The sequence below is a fragment of the Mustela putorius genome, unplaced genomic scaffold, assembly GCF_011764305.1.
Source record: "Mustela putorius furo isolate JIRA1106 unplaced genomic scaffold, ASM1176430v1.1 tig00000421_pilon_pilon_pilon, whole genome shotgun sequence".
Classification (NCBI taxonomy): domain Eukaryota; kingdom Metazoa; phylum Chordata; class Mammalia; order Carnivora; family Mustelidae; genus Mustela; species Mustela putorius.
This window is the reverse complement of record NW_025421375.1, coordinates 3,395,828-3,422,561: the sequence shown is the minus strand read 5'-3', so window position 1 is coordinate 3,422,561 and position 26,734 is coordinate 3,395,828. Positions and strand designations below refer to the sequence as shown.

The following is a 26,734-nucleotide window of genomic DNA, read 5'->3' as shown; positions in this document are numbered from 1 at the left end:
ACGTTAAGTACTCTCACACAGTGCTAGGGCACATGTAAAGTTGCGCAACCAGTTTGGAGGGTAATTCGGCAATATTTAGTGGAGTTGAAAATGTTCATATCCTTCAATGCAAAAAAAATCCATTTCTAACTATGTATCATCAAAAAACCTCTCCTTTTCTTGCTCAAGGAGACATGTGCCTAAAAGTTCATTAAAGGGTTCCTTGTAATCACAAAAACCTGGAAACAATTTGTATACTCGTTAACGGGAGAATGGATAAATCTTGATACATTCATATAAAAGGATACTGAACAGTGATGAAATGAATGGCCTATAGCTACACGGATCAACATGGGTAAATCTTTTTTTTAATTTTAAATTTTATTTTTTTTTAAGATATTTATTTGAGAGGGAAAGACAGAGAGAGTGAGAAAGCAGGAGGGGAGTGAGGGGCACAGAAGGAAGCAGACTCCCCTGCTAAGCAGAGAGCCTGAATGGGGGCTCCAACTCAGACCTGAGATCATGACCTCAGCTGAAGGCAGATGCCCAAGGACAGAGCCACCCAGGTACCCTGGTAAGTACATTTTTTTAAAACTTTGTAAAATGTCTTCTTTTTAACCCCCGTCCCTATTAACAATTGTTCCTCCTTCCTTTCATCTTTCCTTCCTTCCTTCCTTCTTTTTTTTTTTTTTTTTTTTTTTAGCCAATTGGAAACCTCCCAAGCATAAGAACTGCTAAAACAGCAGTTCTTCCCACTGATTAATGTCTTACCAGTTGAACTCTTTTTTGTCCAAGAGGGTCCATACACTGTTTGCTTTGGTTGTATTAGATCACATTGGTGAATCTATAAAGCATCCAATTTAGATCTGTTTTTCCCCTTGATGCAGACTGCTAGAACCCCTTTATTTAAAACACTTTATTTATTTATTTTTTAAAATTTTATTTATTTATTTGACAGAGAGAGAGATCACAAGTAGGCAGAGAGAGAGGAAGGGAAGCAGTCTCCCTGCTGAGCAGAGAGCCCGATGTGGGGCTCGATCCCAGGACCCTGGGATCATGACCTGAGCCGAAGGCAGAGGCTTAATCCACTGAGCCACCCAGGTGCCCCCGCCCCCAGTGCCATCTTAATAAGTGTCTTCCTTCCAGCTCTCTCATTTCCCCTCGCTCCCATACACTCATCTGTTTTGTTTCTTACATTCCACTCAGGAGTGCAGTCATAATGTATTTATCTTTATCTGACTTATATCACTTAGCATAGTACATTCTAATTCCATCCACATCTTTGCAAATGGCAAGTGAAATGACTTTTTCTTTTAATTTTTTAAAAGATTTTATTTATTTATTTCACAGACAGAGATCAGAAGTAGGCAGAAAGGCAGGCGGGGCAGGTTGGCAGAGCAGAGAGCTCAATGCAGGGCTCCATCCCAGAAACCTGAGATCATGACCTGAGCCGAAGGCAGAGCGTTTAACCCACCGAGCCACCCAAGCACCCCGCGAAATGACTTTTAAATGATGGCCCCACTGACCAAATTTTTTTTCCCTCCTAATTACATTAACAACTGTTTTGTTCTGTAATGAGCCTTTTCAACTCTAACTGCCCTTGGATACTTACCAAAAAAAAGCCAAATCTAGTTCCAACTCAGAACAATTGAATCAGAATCTCTGAGATAGAGTCAGTTTGGGCCATTTTTCTGTCCCCATAACAAACTCCTCTTCTTCCTCTTCTCTTTCTTCTCATGGAGCTTAAGAAATAAAAATTAATAATGCATCTGAAGTTCATGATGGGGCCCCCTGCTTCTACAGAAGTGACCACTGTCCTGACTTCTTTTTTAACTTAGTAGATTTTTAGAAACCTTTTGATTTATAAGGCTTGTTTTCCTTCTTGCCACCTTCCAAGCACATATATTGATGCTGCCAAACAAAGAGTAGCCCTAAAATTATTTCTTCTTTTGAGAAATGTCCACAGACAGATGATCACTGTAATCAGGACCTGTTGTTTCTACTACAATTTCCTTACAAACTGGTTTGCTATATGCAAAGTCAACCCAGGCTAGAGCTAAATCAGCTGTTTAGTCCTTCATGGCTATTTTCGTCCCATAATACTATGCAGTAGGAATGAAACTGATTGCAGATACTTTGAGAGTAAAGAAAGTCTATTGAGAATTGTTGACAAAGTATGAAGTTTCCCCATTTAAGTTATATTTCTCAAGAAATAAGCTTCCAACATGGTTTATAAAAGCCAAGAAGGTGTGGTCCCAGTGAGAGTGGGACACTTCCTGGTTGCTCTGGGCTGTTCTAGGTCCTATGGTGAATGGACATGCATAATTGATATGAGTAATTGAGTTCTATGAGTAATTGGTATTTGAATGAAGGAATACACAATTCTCTGGGATATTAACTGCAAGACACTAGACACTTTAGAATAAGACAATTAAGATGAAAAGCAAAGATCTGTAGCCAACATAAATGATTAAAAGAAACTAGGGGACTTGTTTTTAAAAGGGTGATGGGGAAAATGTCTCTGACATTGGAGAAAGCCATTCTCTGAGGTTCAGGGTATTCAAATAGATGACTAATTATGAGAGTGAAAGGAATCAGAGTACCCCACCCCCGAGGACACTACCTTTGCATATTTACTTTGAGCTGAAGATAGCTGAGAATCAACAGATGCAGAGAGAAGCCTCCTCAGAACTTCCTTTGTCTAAGAGCAGAAACTTCTGAAAAATGAGGATTGCCATAAATCCCTTCTCCTGGGAAGTTTTGTAGAAGAGCTCTGCAAACAGAAATATTCCGCAGATGGAAAGCGGGCACCTAGATGGAGTTGCACACACAAATCTTATTAAAATGACCCTTATCTTTCATTAGTTTCCCTGTATATTTACCTTTCCCTAGAAGGAATCATTTTTTTTTGTCTCTCTTTTTCAAAAATTTATTGCCCTTTGTTAAAATGGTATATAAGCATCTAGGGCTTTTGGGGTTTTCATTCCATTCCATAAGACCCACCCCCGTATGCATACATAGTAATCTTTTTCTCCTGTTATTCTTTTTTTTTTTTTTTTTTTTTAAGAACACATGAGCAGGAGGAGGGGCAGAAGGAGAGGAAGAAGAAGACTCCGCGCTGAGTGGGGAGCTTGACATGGGGCTCAGTCCTGACCTGAGCTGAAGGCAGACACTTAATGGACTCAGCTACCTAGGTGCCCCTCCTTTTATTTTGATGGAAGTTGGAAAAAAAAAAAAAGGGTTTTCTGCCATGACCTGGAAAAAAACATAATAAAGTCTGTGGCAGAACACTGTTCCAAATCCCTGAGTTGTCAAAATCATAGGCAGAACCCATGTTGAAGAGCTTTTGTGACAACTGAGAATTCATCCTGGTAGCACAAGTAACCAATCAGAACAGACCATCTTGTGTAATCAACCCACTGTTTTCAAGTGTGAGTAATGTAATGTACCATTATATTTCCAGTAATGGGCGGGGGGGAGAAAAAGAAGCATAGTAGTAACCTGGGCTCATACTGTGGTTTCTCCAAAACTTTTTGGGCCCTTCCAGGATTTTATAAAATCAGCTATGAGCAACTTTTGGCTTTATTCAAAATGAATAATCTTGAGGCTATGAAATAAGAGACAAAATCTGAAGGGAGTTACCTCAAAGAGAAATTATCATTAAAATATATGTGGACCAATGACAACATTATGAGAAATGGTTCACTGTCTCCTAAAACAATTTGGCTAATATTCATTGAACATTTATTGGTTGTCTACTGTATGCCACAAATTACAAAGTTCTCGAAGACGCAGACACTCATTTGGATGTCTCCTAACCACTAGTATGTGGCAAAACTAGTCTTGGGACTGAGAGCTGCTCTGACGTGTGAGCCAGGACTGGATTCCTAGCACATTTCAGGCACACTCACTGCTGGACCTTTATCCCCAGTGTTTTTTGGCAGACATTTCTTGTCTACACCAGTCAGCAGTGTATCTCCATCCCCGTCTCACCGGTTGACCTATTAGCAAGAAGTCCAATTACCTCAGGGGTGTTTTTCTTTTCTTCGCTTTACTTATCTGCATTTCCAGATTTTTCTATCACACAAGACATTGCTTTCGTAATAAGAAATAAAGTCGTTTTAATTTTAAAAACCTAATGAGAGAAGAGCAATGTTTAACCACTTGACCATGATTTATAGGCATGAAGACAGCTCCATGCCCAGGGGAGGAGTTGTGAAAGAAGACTCTTATCACTGAGTAGAGCACCATGGTGTTTGCATCTGGGTTTACTTGTTTCCACAGTAGCAGCCAGGGCATCTGAGAACAGGTGGGTTGACTTCTCTGTTGACTATAGGCCCATGATCTTGTAAATTAAGTTCTTGCCCTATGTGGCTTTATGGGACAAATGACAGAGAGAATTTGAACCAAATAAAGATTATCCAAAGAACAAAATAATCAAAACAAAAATATGGAAAATTTTGTTTAAAAATTACTCTGTAAATAATTACATATCCTGCCCCCAAATTTGTCTAAGTGCAAAGGGATACAAAATTTCCCAGAAGAGATGGTCCTATTGCTTCTTGCTCTGTGTTTATCTAAGTAAGAAATGATCAACTAACATTTGCTGAGTTTTATCTTGTTCAAATTTAAATTATACCTCAACACTTTGAGTAAGTTAATAAAACACTGGTTTATACACAGCTGTTAGGGGAGTTCCTGAGGAAAGTAAGCCTGTGGTGGCTAAAGTAAATCTTTGTAACCAGAATATGTTTTTCCTTTGATTCTCTGCCTTTAGTACCCATACCCCTTGGACAAGCCAGAAGGTTTTTTTCTTCATTCACTCAGGAGCTACTAACGGGGAGCTCCCTAAATGCAAGATTACCTGCCTGTTCAGTATAATAATTAAGCAAGCATTGTGTTTATAAATTTAAAGCATGTCATAAGGAATTTGACTCTGACTTGGTTTCCCAAATGGGTGACTAGCCAATTTAGGACTTTCCCTAATAAAAGTGAATCATAAACCTGTACTTCATTTGTTGAAGGGTGTAAAACAATGTCAGCTTTTTGGGGGAACGGTTACAATGTACCTTTACTTTCTTTCTTTTATAGAAAAAGTTTCCTTTTTTTGGTCCTTGTTCAAACCTAATCCTTGTACTTCTGGTCTCTTCATGGTAACCAGTTCAATGAATTTTCATTGATATCCGTCCCACTTAATGTAACACAGACTACACATTACATGCTCTGGCTGGTGGTGGGGTTCAAAGACAAAGGCAGCTCCAGCAGCTCACACAGGTTTGGCAAGTGAGATGACACATGTAAACTGGAAGTAATGGGAGGAATAGTCCATTGGGAAGAAGGGATGTTGGGGAAGGAGTCCTAGAGGAACACCGGGCTGCAGTGTACCAGGTTTTTGTATCTGATTTTTATACTGATTTCAAGAGGGAGATGTGAAACACTTCAAAATTAACACCCCTAAAACTGAACTCATTAACTTCTTTCCCATATCTGTCTTCCTACGTTTCTACTCTGAGGACCATCCTCTCCTGTCACCTCTGCCCATAATTATTGGAGACAGAGGCCAGGGCACCACCCCAGGATCTCTTTCTTCCTCTTCCCTGACCTTCTTCAGGAACTGGAGCCAGCCTGCTGGGATCACACTATGGGGTTGACACTTTGGACTGGCCATGGATTTCTGCCCTGTCTCCTGGGATGACAGAACAAGGTAGAAATTCTGTCTGGAGGGGCGCCTGGGTGGCTCAATCATTAAGCATCTGCCTTCGGCTTAGGTCATGATCCCGGGATCTTGGGATCGAGCCCCACATGGGGTTCCCGTTCGGCGGGAAGCCTGCTTCTCCCTGTCCCACTCCCCTGCTTGTGTTCCCTCTCTCACCGGGTCTCTCCCTGTCAAATAAATAAATAAAATCTTAAAAAAAAAAAAAAATTCTGTCTGGAGAAGTTGAGTATGCAGCTAGTAAGATGGGATTGAGCTCAAGACAAAGATGAAAGCTACAGGGACGCCTGGGTGGCTAAGTTGGTTGAGCAGCTGCCTTCGGCTCAGGTCATGATCCCAGCGTCTTGGGATCGAGTCCCACATCGGGCTCCTAGCTCAGCCGGGAGCCTGCTTCTCCCTCTGCCTCTGCCTCCCATTCTGTCTGCCTGTGCTCGCTCTCTCCCCCTCTCTCTCTCTGATAAATAAATAAAATTAAAAAAAAAAAAGATGAAAGCTACAAACAAGGATCGGGGTTGGAGGCTGGGGGGTCGAAACCAAGAGAGTATAGGAGTGAACAGCAGGCTGAGAAGAGTGGATCAGAAGTGAGATTTTTTAACAAGGGCGGGGCAGGGCTCCACTTCCCTTTTAAGTCAAGGTAAGCCATATTACTGATCGGTACAACAGCATGAATGGAGTCTCTGTATCCTTAGTTGCAGCATTTAGAAGAAGCTCTGCTCTGGTGATTGGTCTATGAACACAAAAATGTTGTCAGAATTGAGAATCATTAAAAAAGAAAGAAAGAAAGACAAGCAGATTTTAAATATTTATTCAAGTTAAAACATTGATTTTCCAAACTTGTAATAGAGGTCCAAGACCTCCCCTTCAGATTTGAGTCTGCCATTGGAATTCCCACCCACTGTCTTGCTTGAACCATCCCCTTAATTTCTACCATCACAAAGTTCTTTTTTTTTTGTTAAACTTTTTTAAAAAATGGTTTCCTCACATTACTACCTTTTTTTTTTTTTTTTTTTAGATTTTATTCATCTATTCATGAGAAACAATGAGAAAGTGAGGCAGAGAGAGAAGCAGGCTCCCCACAGAGCAGGGAGCTGGATGTGGGACTCGATTCCAGGACCCTGAAATCATGACCCTAGCCGAAAGCGGGCACCCAGCCAACTGAGCCACCAGGACACCACCCTACCACCATAAAGTTCTAGTATGCAGTGTGGGCTGTCATCCAAACTCCAAAATGCTACACAACGACCTGGACCTTCTGTCAGTGTCTCATGCTTACTGCAACAGAGTTCATACCAATAGTACCACCTACAGACCTGACCCATAGCCACTGTTCATATGCCACTGCTTTGCTATCTGCTAGTCCCTCAGGGGAAACCCATCTCCACCCAAGAGGGCCTGGTAAATTCTTCCTACTCAATGCTTTATTTATTTATTTGTTTGTTTGTTTTCATCTTATTTTTTATTTTATTATTTATTTATTTGACAGAGAGAGAGAGAGAGGGAGAACATAGTAGGGGGAATAGAAGAGGAAGATGCAGGCTCCACATCGAGCAGAGAACCCAAAACAGGACTGAATCCCAGAACCCTGGGATCATGACCTGAGCCGAATGTAGAAGCTTAACTGACTGAGCCACCTAGGTGCCCCCAAACATCAGTTTTTAAAATGGTTTCGGAGAAACACTGGATGGCTGACTGATGTGTTCTCTAGAACACGGGTATCCATGTTATTGGTAAGGGCAGCTGAAGGGAGTGTGGAGTAGTGAGGGGGAAGGACTTTCCAGGAGAAGGGGACAATGTGGGCAGGAGTTCCCAGGTTGGAAGTGGTGCATCTGAGTGTGTGAGGAGACTCAACTAAGAGGTGGGAACACCAAGAAGTGAAGTCAGATGACAGAGCCCCTGGAAGACTGAGTGGAGAAATATTAATTTAGTGCTAGAGAGGGAAGCGTTGATGCTTCACTTGCTGACTTCCTGACTATGGCCACAACTCGCATATTCAAGAACATCTTGTATTTCCAAAGCAATTTAAAGAATGTGTGCAGGATATGGTAAGAGGAAACACCAGGAGGCCAGCCATATTTGTTTTCTTCTGTGGAAAAGAGACCTAAGTGTTCAGCAGTGTTCCCCTCTGACCCAGTGTGTGACCCTAAAGGGTATGATGAAATTGCTAGTCATATGTTCCTTCTGTGAATTCATATTGTTGACAAGTCCTATGTCCTACCCCCAAGCCCCCCCAGAATTACAGAAACCCATGACTCTCTAATGGACACCAGATCCAGGTGTCTGCCCTTGGGCAAAAATAACTGAGCAATTGTAGATTATTTTATTTTAAGCCAGCTACTGGGAAGAATTTCACTGTTTCACCAGGGAACCATTGTGACTTGGACTTACCTTTGTTGCATTTTATTTTTGGGGTTTAGAGGGTGGAGGTAGAGGGAGAGGGAGAGAGAATATTTTTTTAATCATTAAAGACTTTATTTATTTATTTGACAGAGAGACACAGCAGAAGAGGGAACACAAGCAGTGGGAGTGGGAGAGGTAGAAGAAGAAGCAGGCTCCTGTGGCGAGTAGGGAGCCTGATTCCAGGATCCTGGTATCATGACCCAAACCGAAGGCAGATCTTAACTGACTGAGCCACCCAGAAGCCTCAAGAGAGAGAATCTTAAGCAGGCTCCATGTCCAGTGAATAGCCTCGATCTCAAGACCCTGAGAACATGACCTGAGCCAAAATCAAGAGTTGACGGACTGAGCCACCCAGGCGCCCAGTCCTTACCTGTAAAACGGCATCCTTTGATTATAGTTTGTATTGTTTCAACTCCAACTATTTCCGATTATCTAGATAGTTTCTAGGTGCACTAAGCACACATTTAGGGGAGAGTCCCCTGGGTTTTCTGCCTCCCCTTTTATGTCTTGGAGTCTCATTAGTGTTCAAGAGCCTTGAGGTCAGGGACTGTGTATGTGAGATGAGTCACTGCTTCCCTCGGAAGCTTTGCAGGGCATTCAGTTTCATTCATCACAGAGAACATACCGCCTTGTCATTAATAATAAGCCTCAAATTCTTTTTTTTTTTTTTAATTTTATTTTTAAGTAATCTCTACACCCAGTGTGGGGCTTGAACTCACAATCCCAATACCAAGAGTGGTGCACCCCACTCACTGAGCCAGCTATTGTTGCTCCCCTGCCCCTCCCCCAACTCTGTTAAGAGAGGCAGACTAAATTTGAGTTTGCAGCCAAATGTCTCATTCTGTGGGGTTATGATTGCGCTTTTTTCTTCTTTACCAGAGATTGCTCAGAGCAATGTTTTTCCCCAACCATTCTGAATTCCACTCACAAAGCTGTATGGAAATCTAAGAACTGCAAAACGAAGGAATGAGTGTGTAAGCTTGTGTGAGTCGTATGTATGTGTGTCTAACATTCTATGTTCCCTGACCAAGAGTTTGCGACTGTCCTGGAATTTTTTGAGTGTGTGTCAGAGGGATGATCAAAACACCTAATTGAAAATATTCTTCTTGGGACGCCTGGGTGGCTCAGTCGGTTAAGTGGCTGCCTTTGGCTCAGGTCTGATCCTAGAGTCCTGGGGTCAGTCTCCCTGCTCAGCGGGGAGGCAGCTTCTCCCTCTCCTTCTGCTCCTGCCCCATGCTTGTGCTCTCTTTCTCTGAAATAAATAAATAAATATTTAAAAAAAAATTCTTCTAGGCATACCATGTTCATCCCAAACCTTAATTAGTGATATAAATTCGAGTGACACTAAGCATTATAAATAATATTCAGGTTTGTTTGTTTGTTTTTTTTTTTCCTTTAAAGCCAGGTTGATTTCTTTCTCATATCTTCAGGAAGTGTTCTTTTTGACAAGAAAACACAACATGTCCCTCATTAGGTTGCTCTTGGTCACTTTTTGTTATTTCTAGTACAGGCAGTCTCTACTTTTGTACATAACATGCTCTTGGAAATGTGTTTGTAGGTTGAGTACCGGAAGGTCAAGTGAGAGACTCACATGCAAGAAAGAGCATTCCACTCCCTGGGGCCTAAAATATGTCAGGTGTTCGCAGGCAGGTGGGCACCTTGCCCTGGGGTGAGGGTGAGGGAAGCCAGAAGGTGCAGGACGGTGCTGGGCTCAGTCGAGAAGTGCTAGACGGACTCCCCAGAGCATGGGGACATGGGGGTTGAGGGGAGGAGTAAGCTCTAGGGCTCCAGAGGCCAGGCACTGTGGGGTCTGTCATCCTTGGAGGTCAGGTAGAGACAGCAGTGTGGCTGTGATAGGACCTGGAGGAGGGGTGTCTATTCTGATCTGAATGGTGATACCATATGTGAAGACAAACATCTTTCTCCTTTTTGCCTCTACAGTGACAGTAGCTTATAGGTGATGTCATTATGCGAGAACTTGAAACCCTCATTGGCCAGCTGATACGTCAGATGCAGGCAGATGCTTTAGCAGTAGGAGTACATTAAAATCGAAGACGATTTGGGGCACCTGGATGGCTCAGTAAATAATGTAAATAAGTAAATAATGTAAATATAGCACAGATAATATAAAGTACAAGTTAAGTCTCTTGCCTGACTCCTAATTCTATCATTCAGTTCCGTCCTAAATAAGCCTCAGAATGAGTCACAGCTAACAGTTTCTTGGTATATTCCTACAAAGTTGTTTCTGAATGGGCGTGGAATGTTATGTTTTTGTGAAATAGAATTTAAGCATAGTATAGCATTTTTGACACAAATGATCATAAGAGAGATAATTAAAAATTTTAATATTCTATCATTTCTTTGAGAACTAATATATTTAAAGTATAATTTTGAGTTTTATTTTTTGAGATTTGTTTTGATTACATATTTTAAAGAAAGGTGAACAAAGCTAGAGCATTTTCCAGGCAGTGCTCTATTAGTTAGTATGTTGATAAACTAAGATCTTTTTTTAAAAAAATAATAATAATAAACTCTTGTTGTTTTTTTTTAAACACTGATTTTTTAAAAAGACTTTATTTATTTGACAGACAGAGATCACAAGTAGGCAGAAAGGCAGGCAGAGAGAGAGAGAGAGGAGGAAGCAGGCTCCCGGCGAAGGAGAGAGCACAAGGTGGGGCTTGATCCCAGGACCCCGGGATAATGACCCGAGCCCAGGGCAGAGGCTTTAACCCACTGAGCCACCCAGGCGCCCCTAAGATCTTCTTTTTAATATATTAAAATAGGAAAATAGGTACGTATTTTAAAATTTTTCTCTTAAAGATTTTATTTTTACATAATTTCTTTTTTTACTTTTAATTTTAAAATTTCATAAAATTTTAAGTAACTTCTACACCCAACATGTGGCTTGATCTCATGACTCCAAGATCAAGCGTTTTATGCTCTACCCTCTGAGGCAGTCAGGCACCTCTCACTTTACAGTTTTTGAAAAAGAACACAGAACTATAAAGAAATTAAGAATGATCTGGAATCCTATCACCCAGAGATGACTCGACCACTATCACTATTTAATAATTCTTTTGTTAATTAAATTAGCAGAAAACATCTTTACCCTGATAAAATTGTAAGACACTGCAAGCAAGGATTATTTTGATTGTCCGCAGTATGTACCTGACAAGCATTTGCTCTTGTCTCTGTCTCTCTCTCTCCTCCTCCTTCTCTTAAATGAGTTACCGTGCTGATAAGGTACATGTGATGCTTGGTAAGCATGTGTTGACCAATGAATTAAGTAGGACAGTTGATTTCATGTATTATTTCAAAAAGTATATTTGTTGAACAAAACAATTATAGTCCCTGCCCTCATGCAATGTTTAGTCTCAGGAGTGACTAACAGTAATAAAATAATTATATAAACAAATACATATCTAGAAACTGTAACAGATGCTCCAAATGAAAAAGGGCATGAAGGATGTATAACAGGGACCTGATGAAGCTAGATGGGCCAAGAGGGTTTTCCTGGAAAAGTGGTTTGTCAGTGTAAGAGTCATAGTGACAAAGACTGGGGGAAGGGGCTTGTGGCGTAACATATGCAAAGGCCTCAAGGCAGACGAGCCAATAGAGAAGATTCCTGTTCCGAGGCACAGAGAGTGGATTGGAATAGGCTTTACAAATTAAAGAGAGACCAGAGTAGAGAGGCCACATTCAAGATGTGGGTGGGTTTTTTTTTTTTTATTAAAGATTTTATTTATTTATTTGACAGACAGAGATCACAAGTAGGCAGAGAGGCAGGCAGAGAGAGAGGAGGAAGCAGGCTCCCCGCCTGGCAGAGAACCCGATGCGGGGCCTGATCCCAGGACCCTGGGATCATGACCTGAGCCGAAGGCAGAGGCTTTAACCCACTGAGCCACCCAGGCGCCCCAAGATATGGGGTTTTAACCTAAGAAGTGGTATGAAGCATGGCACTTGGGTGGCTCAGTGAGTTAAGTAACTGACTGTTGATTTCAGCTCAGATCGTGATCTCAGAGTCATGGCATGGAGCCCTGCATCCAGCTCTGCTTGGGACTCTCCCTTTCTCTCCCTCTGCCCCTCCCCTGCCCTGTTCTCTCTCTCTCTCTCAAATAAGTAAATAAATCTTAAAACAAACAAACAAACAAAACCCGGTGTGAAGCCCTTGAAGGATTTTAAGAAAAGAGGCATCAAAATTAGGTTTATGTTATGAGCATATCCTTGACGGCTTTGCAGAAAATGGTGGAAGGAAGCAAAAGTTAAAGCAGGGGGACCAGTTAGGAGGCTGTTGAAATAGAACAAGCAAGAGAGAGCAGGGACTTCAGCCGGCAGGGAAGTAGTTGAAATGGAGGTAAAAGTCACGGTAATGGGACACGGCTAATGGTAATGGGTAATGGGGTAATGGGTAACGGTAAAGTATGAAAAGGGTGAGGGAAGCACTAAGGATGACATCTTGGCATTTGGAATTCAAAAGTGTTAGGGCCAATAATGGAGAAAAAGAATTATGCACCCTAGCCATATTGATATACAAATCAGGCAATATCTCCTCTTGCAAATAAAAGGGAGTTCCAAAGGGCCACAGAAAAAGACAGGTTTTTTAAAGGTAAAGTTGGAGTGGGGGAAAAAGAAATTATTAGCAAAGAAGCCATTGGTTGAGGCAAGGTCACCCTTCCAAAGGGCCTCTCATATATTTCCTAGTGTTGACCAGGAAATTGCCACGTTGACTGGTTAAAGGTTACATTCCTGCGGGATTAAAACTGTAGTTAGGGAGAATGTTAAATTGGTTTATTGACCTGGGTGGGGCCTTAACCTCAGTGACAACATTTTGGGCCTGTGGTTTTCTACGTACTGGTCAGAATGGCTGAACTAAAACATGGTGACACCACTCAAACGTTGGTGAGGGTTTGAAACAACTGGGTCACGCACACATTACCTGTGGTGATGTCAAATGGCAACAGCTGCAGTGTCTTATAAAACTAAACATCCCAGGGACGCTTGGGTGGCTCAGTTGGTTAAGCGGCTGCCTTCGGCTCAGGTCATGATCCCAGCGTCCTGGGATCGAGTCCCACATCGGGCTCCTTGCTCCGCAGGGAGCCTGCTTCTCCCTCTGACTCTTCCTTCCACTCTGTCTGCCTGTGCTCGCTCTCATTCACTCTCTCTCTGACAAATAAATAAATAAAATCTTTAAAAAAAAAAAAACTAAACATCCCATTACCGTATGACCCAACAATTGCACTCTCAGGCCTGTAACCCAGAGAAACGATAACTGATGTTCATACAAAAACCTGTACGTGAACGGCCATAGCAGCTTTATTTGTAATCGCCCAAACTGGAGTCCTTCACCAGATGAGTGGTTAAACAAACTGTAGTTCACATATCCCCTGGGGTACTGCTTAGCAGTAATAGAACAATCGATCCATACAAGAAACAACTTGGGTGAGTCATGAGAACATTATGTTGAATGAAAAAAGCCATTACTCCAAAATTACATACTGTATAATCCCACTCATATAACATTTTTGAAATGACAAAATTTTATTTATTTTTTATTATTTTTAAAAGATTTTATTTATTTATTTATTTGAGAGAGAGAGAGAGAGAGCACATGAGCAGGGAGGAGAGGTAGAAGCAGGCTCCCCGCTGAGCAGGGAGCCCCATGCAAGACAGGATCATGACCTGAGCCGGAGACAGATGCTTAACCGACTGAGCCACCCAGGGGCCAGAAATGACACAATTTTATTTTTATTTATTTATTTTTTTAAAAGATTTTATTTATTTATTTGACAGACAGAGATCACAAGTAGGCAGAGAGGCAGGCAGAGAGAGAGGAGGAAGCAGGTTCCCCACTGAGCAGAGAGCCCGATGCGGGGCTCGATCCCAGGACCCCGGGATTATGACCTGAGCCAAAGGCAGAGGCCTTAAACCACTGAGCCACCCAGGCGCCCCGAAATGACACAATTTTAGAAATGGATGACAGATTATTGGTTGCCTGGGGTTAAGGATGAGGATTGGGGGCGATGGGGGATGGAACGGAGGTGGGTGTAGTTCTCAAAGGACAACACAAGGGATCTCTGTGGTGTTGGGACTGACTGCTCAGCTAACTGTTGTGGTGGACCCACAAACCTACACATGCCAACAGCACTGCAGAGAACAAACTGCATGGACATATGCGAGGACAAATGAAATTAGGGACATCTGGAAAAGATCAGTGAATTTCACCAATGCCAATAACCTGGATGGGGTTCTGTACTCTAGTTTTGTTTTTGTTTTTAAATATATTTATTTGCGAGAGAGTGAAAGAGAGCACAAGCAGAGGGAGCAGCAGGCAGAAAGAGAGGGAGAAGCAGAGTCTCTGCTGAGCAGGGAGCCTGATGTAGGACTTGATCCCGGATCTCCAGGATCATGACCTGAGCCCAAGGCAGTTGCTTAACCAACTGAGACACCCAGGTATCCCTATACTCTAGTTTTGTAAAATGTTACCATTGAGGGAAACTGAGTAAAGCGCACATAGAATCTCTCTCTAAAAAAGGGGGGGGGGCCTGGGTGGCTCATTCAGTTAAGCATCTGCCTTTGGCTCAGGTCATGATCCCAGGGTCCTTGGATGGAACCCTGCTCAGCGGACAGTTTGCATCTCCCTCTCCTTCTGACCCTCTCCCCACACTCATTTTCTCTCTCACATGCTCTGCTATCTCTCTCTCTGATAAATAAATAAATAATCTTAAAAAAAAAAAAAAAGTGGATAGCGAGAGCATTACTGAAAAGAACCATGGTCTGAGGCTATCAGAATTGTCTGAGTACATCAGAATAAACTAAAATTCTGGGCACCTGGGTGGCTCAGTCGGTTAAGCGTCTGCCTTTGGCTCAGGTCATGATCCTGGAGTCCCTGAATCAAGTCCCACATCAGGCTCCCTGCTCAGTGTGGAGTCTGCTTCTTCCTCTGACCCTCCCCTCTCATGCTCTCTCTCTCTCTCAAATAAATAAATAAAATTAAAAAAAAAAGAATAAACTAAAATTCTTATGGCAGCACTCTGGACTTCAGGATATGATCCCAACTTCTATTTTTGGGCTGTCTTCCATGGCAAATTTGGGCAATCCCAGCATCTTAGCCCCTCTGAACTCCTTACCACTTCCCAAAATGCTTAGGGCATTCCAGCATAATAGGGAGGGTATATGGCCCAGGGAATTAGTCCCCCAACCTGGCTATGTGTCAGAGTCTTACCCAGCATAGTGCAGGAATCAGGATATTTGCTCGGGCCCTGTAGTCATCCATGAACTTCAGTTCTCACCCTTAGTCTAGTAGCTTACAGAAGTACTTTTCCCAACAAAGAAAGTTCTCTCCTATTCTGGTGCTAGTGATTAAGATAAAGAATGTCACCTTTTTGCCTTCTTGAACCAGCTTTTCTCATTTCCTGCTCCCAGCTCTGCCCCTCCCTCCTCTCCTTCTCGTAAAGCTGCTTCCTTGGTAGGTTTCTTGTCCGTTCAGCCGGACAGAATTGCCTCCTTCTTTGAAATCCCAGTGCCCTTTTGTCAGTAGGTTACTCTCTGGACCATATTTTGGTTATTCATATACCAGTTTTATGTTTCTGGGGGCAGAGTTCGTTGTCCTTTAATCCTTCATACTGCTGGGAGCTGTTGAACCAGACATGGATAAAATGCATTCCAAGTCCTTGAGGTGCTTACAACCTAGAAGGTTTTACCAGCAAAGCCCCTTGTCTTCCTTCTGCAAACTGTGGAGGAGCCAAAGATCAGTGTCCCACCCCAGTTTCTCCTGAGGCCCCAGTCATAGGAAGAGGCAGATTCAATCTGCAAAGGTTGTTTCTCTTCACACATTACTTTGTGTCTGTTTCACTCAAATTGCTGAATCCAGAAATTCTCCAGATGAACAGCCCACTTGGGGAAAGAGATGTGGAAGGTAAAATGGTTGATGTGGGAATTTCATCCCATCTTCCAAGTTAGCAAGTCTCTAAAGCTTTGATACATGAAGCAAAAACAAACAAAAAAATGTAAACATGCATTTAAATTATCTGCACACACACACACAGACACACACACACACCCTCAAGAACAGGAAAGGAAAGAAAACTATATACAGTATTGCACTTTCTTTTTCTTTTTGGATTTTGCATTTACTAACATGAATAATGTAAAAGCAATCTAAAGTTGCGAAGTTTTGATTAATTTAAGAAGCCTACCACACACAGCCATGGTGGGTAATGGGAACGGTACAAATCTGAAAGCTGCTATTTTGAAACTTACAATGCACTCAGAAGAAAGATGGTGCTTTCATGGGTAAGGCATGTAGGGTGTTTTTTGTTTTTTTTTTTAAGATTTACTTATTTTAGAGCAGGGGGAGGGGTAGAGGGAGAGGGAGAAAGAAAATCCTCAAGCAGACTCTCCGCTGAGTATGGAGTTAGATGCAGGGCTTGATTTCATGACCCTGAGATCATGACCTCAAAATCATGACCTGAGCCAAAATCAAGAGGCGGATGCCTAACCAACTGAGCCCAGCAGGCGTTCCTGGTGTATAGGTTTTTTTTTTTTTTTTTTTTTAAAGATTTTACTTATTTATTTGACAGAGAGAGATCACAAACAGGCAGAGAAGCAGGCAGAGAGAGAGGAGGAAGCAGGCTCCCTGCTGAGCAGAGAGGCCGATGCGGGGCTCGATCCCAGGACCCTGGGATCACGACCCGAGCCCAAGGCAGCTGCTTAACGCACTGAGCCACCCAGGCGCCCTGGTGTATAGGTTTTTAATCTCATCTTATTTTCTTCATAAAGTTCCTTAACTGGCTACATTTTTCTCTAAAATTTCTGTATGGATTATATTAATGTCCATAGTGATAGTGTTATTTTTTTTTCCCTTCTGTGTCAATTCACTCTTCTTTTGGTAGCACTTCCTCGATTTCTCTGGAGAAACTCCACTTCCCTGTCTCCACCCATAAGTGTCTTCCCTACTTCTTTATCCCCTGCCAGAATGAGGGCTCAGTAGACCATGGAGAACATCGAATCAGAATAATGTATTCCTCTGGTTCCCATCACTAGTTTCGGGTATGTGTTGGGTATGTGACTCAATCTGGTCCAATTACAGTGAATGCTAAGACTTGACAGAACTATTGAGACAATCATTCTTTATGGGGGAAGTTACTAAGAAAGAACTGGGTGGCAGGTGGAGTCCTGGCATGTGGTTCAGGGGTCCCCAGTCTAACCTAATACTAGAACTGCTGGCAGTGATTTTTCCAAAAAAGAAGAGACTGCTAGGAAATGTTCACACAAACACACCAGAAACCAAACCAAACCAACCAAAACAGAGATGAGCTAGAAAGAGTCAGACTAACTGGTCTTACTTCAAAACTAGCTTGAGCCTCTGTATCCAGCACATACTGTGATTAATCCATTCTTGGACTTGCAACTCATGTAAGTTAAGAAATTTCCTGTTTTGTTTAAGCTAGCCTCATTTTTTATCACTTTCAAGTCAAGATATACAGAGATAAGAACTTCAAAAAATAAATTTAAACTACAGACATTATTTTATCCCCAAATAATTAGAACTTTTACTGTCTGGTGATCCATCATAAGGTTTTGTGGGTTTTTTCTTTTTTCTTTTCTATTTTTTTCTTTCTTTCTCTCTCTCTCTCTTTTTTTTTTTTTTTTGTAAGATTTTATTTATGGGCCGCCTGGGTGGCTCAGTCAGTTAAGTGTCTGCCTTTGGCTCACATTATGACCCCCTGCTTCTCCCTCGCCTCCCAGCTTGTAGAGAACAAAATACACAGTAGATGTATTTTGAAATCCCAGCACCCTTTTGTTATCTCTGTCTCTTGCTCTCTTTCTCTCTCAAATAAATAAATAACATCTTAAAAAAAAAGATTTTATTTATTTGAGAGAGGTAGAGAGAAAGCACAAGTGGGGTTGGGAAGGGCAGAGGGAGAGAGAGAAGCAAACTCTCTGCTGAGGAGGGAGCCTGATGGGAGCCTCCATCCCAGAATGCCCTGATCACAACCTGAGCCAAAGGCAGATGCTAAGCGACTGAACCACCCAGGTTCCCCTCAACTTCAGGTTTGAGCAGTGTGAAATGTGGTGTCTTATATTAGTCAGGATACAGTGGGTTAGGCTGTTGGTAGGTATTAACAACCCCTGAGTCCTCCAAATCTGGATTGCTCCCACTATATGTCCATTGCAAAGTGGTGCAGGGCTCTGTTCTGTGGTTCTGTAGACGGACACATCAAAATTTTCTATATTTTGGCCCATTTGCTAGAGCTAGTCACATGGCCCCATTAACTGGAAGGTGAACAAGAAGCCGTCTCCCACATACCCCAAAGACAAGACCTAGATATAATTTGTTCTAGTAATTCTAGCACATGACCAGCCTTTTATTTTTAGATCACAACTTTGATAAGAATTATTATAATATAGGTAAAATGTACTAAGAATATTTATGTACTAGGTATGTAATATAGATTATTTTTACACTCCTTAGAACATATGTATGACTTATAATTGCCTTCATTTTCTATATGAAGACACTGAAGTTTAGTTGTATTATGTGACTTGCTAGGAGTCACAAAGTAGGGGAGCTTTTTGAACCCACGTTGGAATCTAGCTGCTTATCCTGTGCCAAACTGCCTCTGACGTGAAGGATCCACTGATGAACCAAGGAACTGGACTGAGTGAGATCAGCTGAAAATTCAAGATAGAAATGACAGGATGCGAGACTACCCAGATTCAGGTGGGTGGAGAGAAGAGACAGTAGAAAGATGAAATTATAGGACTTGGTGATTGATTAAATGTTGGATTGAGAGGGGCGGGGTGCCTGGGTGACTCAGTCAGGTAAGCATTTGAGTTTTGATTTCCACTCAGGTCATGATCCCAGGGTTGTGAGATCAAGCCCTGCATCACGCTTCGTGCTAGGAATGGAGCCTACTTAAGATTCTCCCTCTCCCTCTGCCCATCCCGCACACTCTCTCCTCTTTTTAAAAAAAAAAAAGTGTGATTGTGGGGCAATAATGAGTCAACAATGACTCTTGACTGTTACAGACGTTTGGGAGGGGTTTGACATGCCCTGAGAAGTGTGGGAGATGTCATGCTGGCTGACAAAACTCGGATTTGGAACCGGGGTAGAGGTCAGGCTGGAGAAGCCGACTTGGAAATTCTATACTTAGATGAGACTTTACATGTGCATTGGATAAGATCCTCCAGAGAGAAGACAGCATGGGATGAGAAGAGTGTCCTGACAATTTTTTGGGTGGGGCCAGGGGAAATATGGGATCCTATAATTCCCAGGGAAGAAAGAGAATGAGGAGTAAAATGATCATAAGGAGTAGAGTGCATCTACCTGGACCTCTGTCTCCATTGCAGTATGGACTTCATCCATAACAAATTCCCTCTTATGAGACAGTGTTCATCTCTGTTGGTTAGAGCATGCCCTAACTAGAATTTTACCATTAGACGTACTTTTTTTTTTTCAATCTGGATATTAATGATGTTCAGTTTTAATCTTTTGGACTTTATAAAAGTGGACCTTCAATGGAAAAGATTAAAAACCTGCTTGGAAGCACTGAATCTAAAACATAAAAGAAAGACAATATGCCATCTTTAACATGATAGGAAAGACAAAACTGGGAGGAAGATAGCAATTAAGATAGTTTCAAAATGGGATTGGGGTGGTGCGTGGTAAACTCCCCAATTGTCAACGAGGCTGAAATTCTAGTTCCTCTTCCATTTTTTACTCTTCTCTTTGTTGGGTTTTCTTCAGCATTAACTGCTCTTGGAAGTCTTCACCAGTTAGAACAACCTGGTGAGCAGTCCTCCTCAAGCTCCTTTGGTACTCTGAATTTACCTTTGGAGAATTTACAAGATGTGTGTAACCAGAGGCACATTAACTGTTAATACCATGAAGCTAATGAGATTTAAACTTCTGGGTTCCTTGCTTGATCAAGTCACTGTGGGTGCTGGGAGTTGCAGGGTATTTCCAAATGTGAAGGTGAAGCCAGTTGCAACCAGGAAGCTTTTCTGTGAAAGCATTTCTGATAAATTGCCCAAAGAGATGTCAGAAGATGGGGATCTAAATCTCCATGCCTCTAGCACTTAAAATTATTTACTTTCTCATTCTAAATATTCATACCTAATTTCATATTTCTAGTTTTGTATCCCTAATTCCTCTTTTGCTAAATCTTTATACATTTCAGGGCCACAGAAGGTGGCTTTGTCTTGTATCATTTTTAATTATTAGTCAATAGAAAGTGAATTGTCCTGATTTAAGCCCCTTCTTACACCCACAGGTTTAGCATGGTGCCTTGCTCAAGGTAAGCCACAGTAGGTGTTTTTCGAATGAAGAAATGTGGGGGAATAAATCACAAGTTAAGAAAAGTCCCAGAGTTTAGGGGAGACGATGTGGTTATGAGTTGTAAGAAATGTAACAGGGCCTTGAAGCACACGAAGAGCTCTGTGATGGGGAAGAGGAGAAAATTCTCAGGACTTTCAATTTCATCTGGGGAAGTCAGGCCTAGTAAATACCTTAGTTTTCTTTTCTGTTTGAAATATCAGTTGTTTGATACAGCAGAGGCTTCAAAAATAATTCATATATACCTTCCCTCCACTGGCTGCAGAATGCTACACTAAAAATTCATAAAGAGGTTATAGTAGAGCTAGGCTCTCTAGTATAAAATTTTACACTCTTCATTCAAGATCAGGTCAGAGAGATTTGCTTTAAGAATTTATGATGGGGCGCCTGGGTGGCTCAGTGGGTTAAAGCCTCTGCCTTCCGCTCAGGTCCTGATCCCAGGGTCCTGGGATTGAGCCCAGCATCAGGCTGTCTGCTCAGCAGGGAGCCTGCTTCCCCATCTCTCTTTCTCTGCCTGCCTCTCTGCCTACTTGTGATCTCTGCCTATCAAATAAATAAATAAAATCTTTAAAAAAAAAGAATTTTATGTGATAGGAGCTTTCTTTAAGTTTTCTATTTAAGGCAGAAGGACAAGATAAAGAGGTTTTTAGTTCTATTTGATACTAAAGGTATCTGAAAGATGGTATCTATCAATTTTATGGGAGACAAAAACAGATAAAATTTAATTAAAACTAAAACAAACAAATAAAAAAACCCAAAACAAAAAAAATTTACTAAAACTGATTTTCTGCTCCAAAATAATCCTTCAATTTCAGTTTTTGTAACTGAGCACCTTCTCTCTTATCTTCTAATTAAGCTTTGTTTTTATGTAGATTTAAAAACTATTTTTGTTTTTATGTACATTTAAAAAATGATCAGTAAAAAAAGTGAGAACCACTGAGAAACATACATTTGAGTTGATTGTAGGTTAAGTGGATTTTAGGTCTAGGTATACTTGGGTTTGAGACAAAACTGTATAACAGAAAACAGAATAAAATAAGATGAGAAAAAATGAGCATATAATTATCTTCTTCATTGTTTCATCAACTTTTCACTGTCCATATTTAATTAATTGATAAATCATATCTCTAAGTGAATCCTCATTGGCTTTGGAGTGAAAAGCAGTCTATTAATTTGAAGTCTGATGACATTTCTTTATATTAGTTTAGATTAAAAAAAGGAAGGGGAAAAAACCCACTAAGAGTGGAAGTTTGGGAGAGTGAGGAGAAGGAGGAAAGATGAATCCTCTCTCTTCTGCTTTGAGAAAAATAAGAAGATCCCTAGAACCTAAAATGGAGAAAACACTGCTCCTACCAAGTTCTGAGTGGGCACTAGTCTCCCAGATCCTGGATATAATATAGGCATAGCCCAGTAAAAAGAGTGTCGCGGTTAAGGACTCTGGCACTGTTTCATTTCCAGTCTTATCAGTAGGTGAGGGATTTGGGGCAAGCTGCCTCTTAAATTTGTTAGCATTCATCTCCAAGAAACAGAAAAATCCAAGCAGTGCTTTAAACAAGATAGAGATTTTTTTCTTTAAAGGAAATCCAGACATAGGTAGTAGAGAGCTGATATGGTGGCATGGTCACTGGGAATTAAGTTGTCTCTATTCTGCTAGTCTAACATCGTTAGTGTGCAAACTCACAGTACAAGAGAGTTGCTTGAGTTCCACCAATTATACCTATATTCCAGCAACTTGCAAGGAGGAAGGAGCAAAAGGTAAAGGCCAAGAACCTTTTAAGAAAGTTTTCAGAAATACCCTTACAATGCTAATGTCTACATATTATTGGATATACCTTAATATTAACATTGTGACAGTTGGAGAAAATGAGTCTGAGAAATGTAAATCTCTATTTTTGGGTACTTATGCACAACTAAAAACTGGATTTTCTCTTGCTAAGGAGGGAGGGGAGAATGGCTATCAAGGTGGTAACCACATTCTCTATCACATGTCTTTAAGCTTCAGTTTCCTTATGTCAAGTGGAAATCAAAACAGAATCTATCACATAGAGCAGTAGATCAGACAATGTTAAGGGACGTGCCTGGTGCATTGTTCCTCCTCACCAAATGTTAGCCATTCGTTGTGGAATATAAATATATAATCACCCCATATTAATTCCCAACTTCATCCTTCTAGTTACACAACCCTCTAGTTTTGCCCAGCTGGGATTACATCTCCCATTTTCTCTGGTATGTGACTCAGTTGTAACTGAGAAGTGAGAACTGATGTGTACAATTGTAAGGCAGATACATAGAAGTTATTCTTTGCTCTTGACCTTCTGTTCCCTTCCGGCAGGCTGAAATGTGTTTGATAGTGCCAGTCCCACTTTGACCATGGACTAGAGGGGAAGAACAAAATAGAAGGAAGCTGGACCCCTAAGTGACCTTGAGGATCTGTGTCTCTCACACTTGCTGGACTACCTTCCAATCTTGACCTTTTGTCAGAAAGTAGTAAACTCTCCATATTATGTAATCTGCTGTAATTTTGCACCTGCTATAGTTGTGGATGGGGCGTCTGGTTGGCTCTATCAGTGAAGCATCTAACTCTGGGCTTCGGCTCAGTTCTTGGTCTCGCGGTCCTGAGACTGAGCCCTGTATCAGGATCCACACTCTGCATGGAGTCTTCTGGTCTACAACCAAAAACAATGCCCATTTTCATGCCCCGGAGCAGGGTCCACCGTGCACAGACACTGCACCTGCTGTTGCTAATGCCAGTGACACTGGATAGGCACCGACCACCTCCACTAGGATTGTTGCTACAGCTGGTTCTGGAAATGGCTTCTAGCAGCTCCTACGGTCACTGCCCCTCTCCAAGATGGATTCTGAAGGATGCTGCTGCTGGTTCATGTACCAGCTTCAAATGCAATGCCTGTGTTGGGCACTTGTAATCGATAGCATCCTCACTCCAGAGGAGGTTGGGAATGCAAGTCACTGGCATTTTAGCTTTTTTAAGTAGGAGGTAAACTTTGCCTGATAGGTGAAACCCTATCTGAACCCATCAGAGTTTTACATGCTGGCTAGCTAAAAACAATGGGTGTCTCCTCTAGTCGTTTCTGTTTCCATCTGGTGATCGCCAAACAACAGAACTTCATTATAGATTGAAGATCAATCTCTGATGCCCTCGAGTTTGTCATTCAGAGATGTGGTGATGGTGAGAAAAGGACATTTATTAAGTACATGCTATAGGGACTCAGGGAGCTGTTGGGGGTTTAGTGGTGAATAAGGAATGACCCCTGTCTTTTAAAACTCAGAGACCACTACCTGGGACAAACTTATATAGGTGAGTTAAAAAAAATATATTTGTATTGTAGTTTCAAATGGTGAAAATAGCTCTTTGGTCAAGCTGCATTATTTGTGGGTTTTGTGGGTATTTTGATTATTTCTAATCCCTGAATCAATACTCATGGTAGTTTTTGAGGTCTCTCCTATGCTCTTTTGAACCAGCAGTACTCTTTTGTTGTTTCCCTTGTTGATGAACAGAATAGGTTTTGAGCATGTGTTCATGGTATGTTTGTATTAGAGTCAGGTTTTTAACTTTCTAACATTCTAAAATTAGAATTTTAATGGTATGTGTTCTAAAGCATGACGTGCAAAGCAGTGGAACATTTGAGTCATCCAATACTCACGTTCCCGGGAGACGTCAAACAAGGCAATGTTCTGCTTTCTTGTTTCGCTCTCCTGCTGGAAGCTACTAGCCTTTTTGTAGTCCATTTAGTGCCATAATTTTTTGTATTTTTGTTGTTGAACTTTCTGCTTAAAACGGTCCCCAAACTGCTATCTAGTTCCTAAGTGCAAGAAGACTGTGATGTGCCTTCCAGAGAAAATACACCTGTGGATGTGCTTTGTTTAAGCATACCTTATAGTGTTATTGGTCGTGAATCAAAATAATGAGCTAATAATGTATATTAAATAAATACATGTCTTTGAACAGAAACACATATGAAACACTAACATATGAATCAGTTGACAAAAATGTATGGTCAGAGTTTGCATGAAAGGAACGCTGTTCCAGGAGCAATGGTTCAGTATTTGCTAATTTGCTGTTTGTCAACTTTATCAAATCCAACTATTGTGAATAATGGAGATGAATTATGTTATCATTTTTCTTTTTTTAAATATTTTATTTATTTATTTGACAGAGAGATCACAAGCAGACAGAGAGGCAGGCAGAGGGAGAGGAGGAAGCAGGCTCCCTGCTGAGCAGAGAGCCTGATGCGGGACTCGATCCCAGGACTCTGAGATCATGACCTGAGCCGAAGGCAGCGGCCTAACCCACTGAGCCACCCAGGCACCCCTGTTATCATTTTTCTTATTTTAAGACATACAAATTCATTGTGGGTAGAATTATAATGTAAAATGTAATGTGGGTAGAAAAATAATGTAAACAATGGAGGAATGCATGAAAAAGAAAATTAAAAAAATACTGCACCCTTGCCACTCACAGGAAACCATGAATGTTACCATTTTGATAAAAATTATTTCAAATATTTCTTTTTACACATACATTTGCATCCATAATTTTATATCAATGTAATGATATGATTATGATTCTCTAATTTCTTCAGCCAACATGTAAATTGTAATTTTAGAATTTTCAGACTCATACAAACATATGGAGAGCATGTGCTAAAAAAAGAAGTATCTAGGGGCTCCTGGGTGGCTCAGTGGGTTAAGCCTCTGCCTTTGGCTCAGGTCATGATCCCAGGGTCCTGGCATGGAGCCCCATATCGGGCTCTCTGCTCAGCAGGGAGCCTGCTTTTTTCTCTCTCTCTCTCTGCCTTTCTCTCTGCCTATTTGTGATCTCCCTCTCTGTCAATTAAATAAGTAAAATATTTAAAAAAGAGAGAAGTATCTAATTCATTAAAAAGGGAGCCAGTAGGAGAGCAACAATGGTTCAGAGGAGTGTAAGAGAAACATATGTTTCTATAGCCATTGAAAGAAAGAATATAAAACGAGGTTGATAAGTCCAATAGAAAACCTCTTAAGATACTCTAGGACAGTAAAACCTTAACCTTTGGGAAAACCCTTTTTTGTCTGGACAGAACTTGTTTGCAACTTATCAACTGTTTATAAGTTAACATCTAACTTTACAGAGTCTGGGGACAAATCATTAGTCAAATAAGTCAAATCAAGTCAAATAAGCCAAATAAGTCAAATAAAACTTATAGAGAGCCTAATGCTTCTTTGGCAGTATTAAGAAACAAAGCTCTAGTAAATACATGAAGGGAGGAAAAATTATAATGCATTAGAAATAAACTCCAACTGCCCTAAATTTCTTAAAATGTAATCAAAACACAGTTAAGCAATTTTGTTAGGTTGGAAAATGCTCCATCTCATGAACAATCTAGTTGTAAACAGTAAGAGTTTAGAAGGTCATGTCCCTGGTTCAGCAACATCTTTGAGGCAGGACCCTGTTGTTGACATTCAGTGGACTTTTCAAAAGCATCCAAATGAAATTCTGATATTCTACCAATTTTATCTGGAGTATCACTCCAAACTTTTCCTGAAAAATACTTGGGGGATGTCAATATGATTTTTTTCTTATGTGAATGTTGAATGAAAATGTATTGAGAAATAGGTGTGTTCTGATAAGTTGGTTATTTATTTATTTTAAAGATTTTACTTATTTATTTGAAAGAGAGAGAGAGCATGATCAGGGGCAGGAGGCAGAGTGAGAGGGAGAAGCAGACTTACCACTGAGCAGGGAGCCCAATGAGGGACTCCATCCCATGACCCTGGAATCATGACCTGAGCCAAAGGCAGACAGACCCTTAACCAACTGAGCCACCCAGGAGCCTCTAGAGGCATACAGTGTTACCTATTTCTTCTGTATCCCTCCAGATAATATGTATCTAAAAGACACTGAATGTGATACTTCTTGTTGTCTTTCCTTTTGGGAAGCCCCAAAGTCCTATGAAACACTGTGAGCCCAAGGCACACCTACAAGCAAGGCAGAGACTAGACAAATCCTGCATGCACATGCAAAGGGAGGAAGTTCCCAAATATGCCCCATGATCTTGGATTATTACCCACTTCAAGGTGATGCAAGTGAAGGCTAGGAATTCATCAGTGGTCACTGGAGTAGTAAGAGTAAGCTGATTGGAGGAGAACATTGTGTCCTATGCAGTTCTCCCTCTACCCTGCTCTATAGAAGAGAATAGGCAGCTGGGGACTATGTCTTCTCTTTATTCCAGCAAAGGAGTGATAGGCATCCACTGGAGCTTGGAGGCATTGCAATTTGTGTCTGCATATGCTGAGAGAGGTCTAGGTGA

At 41.2% G+C, this 26,734-nt stretch overlaps 1 pseudogene; it reads right to left on the bottom strand.

The window, feature by feature from the left end:
• Window positions 1-24,173, bottom strand: part of LOC123391987 — a 33,014-nt pseudogene extending 8,841 nt beyond the window's left edge.
• Between the last annotated feature and the right edge of the window lie 2,561 nt (window positions 24,174-26,734).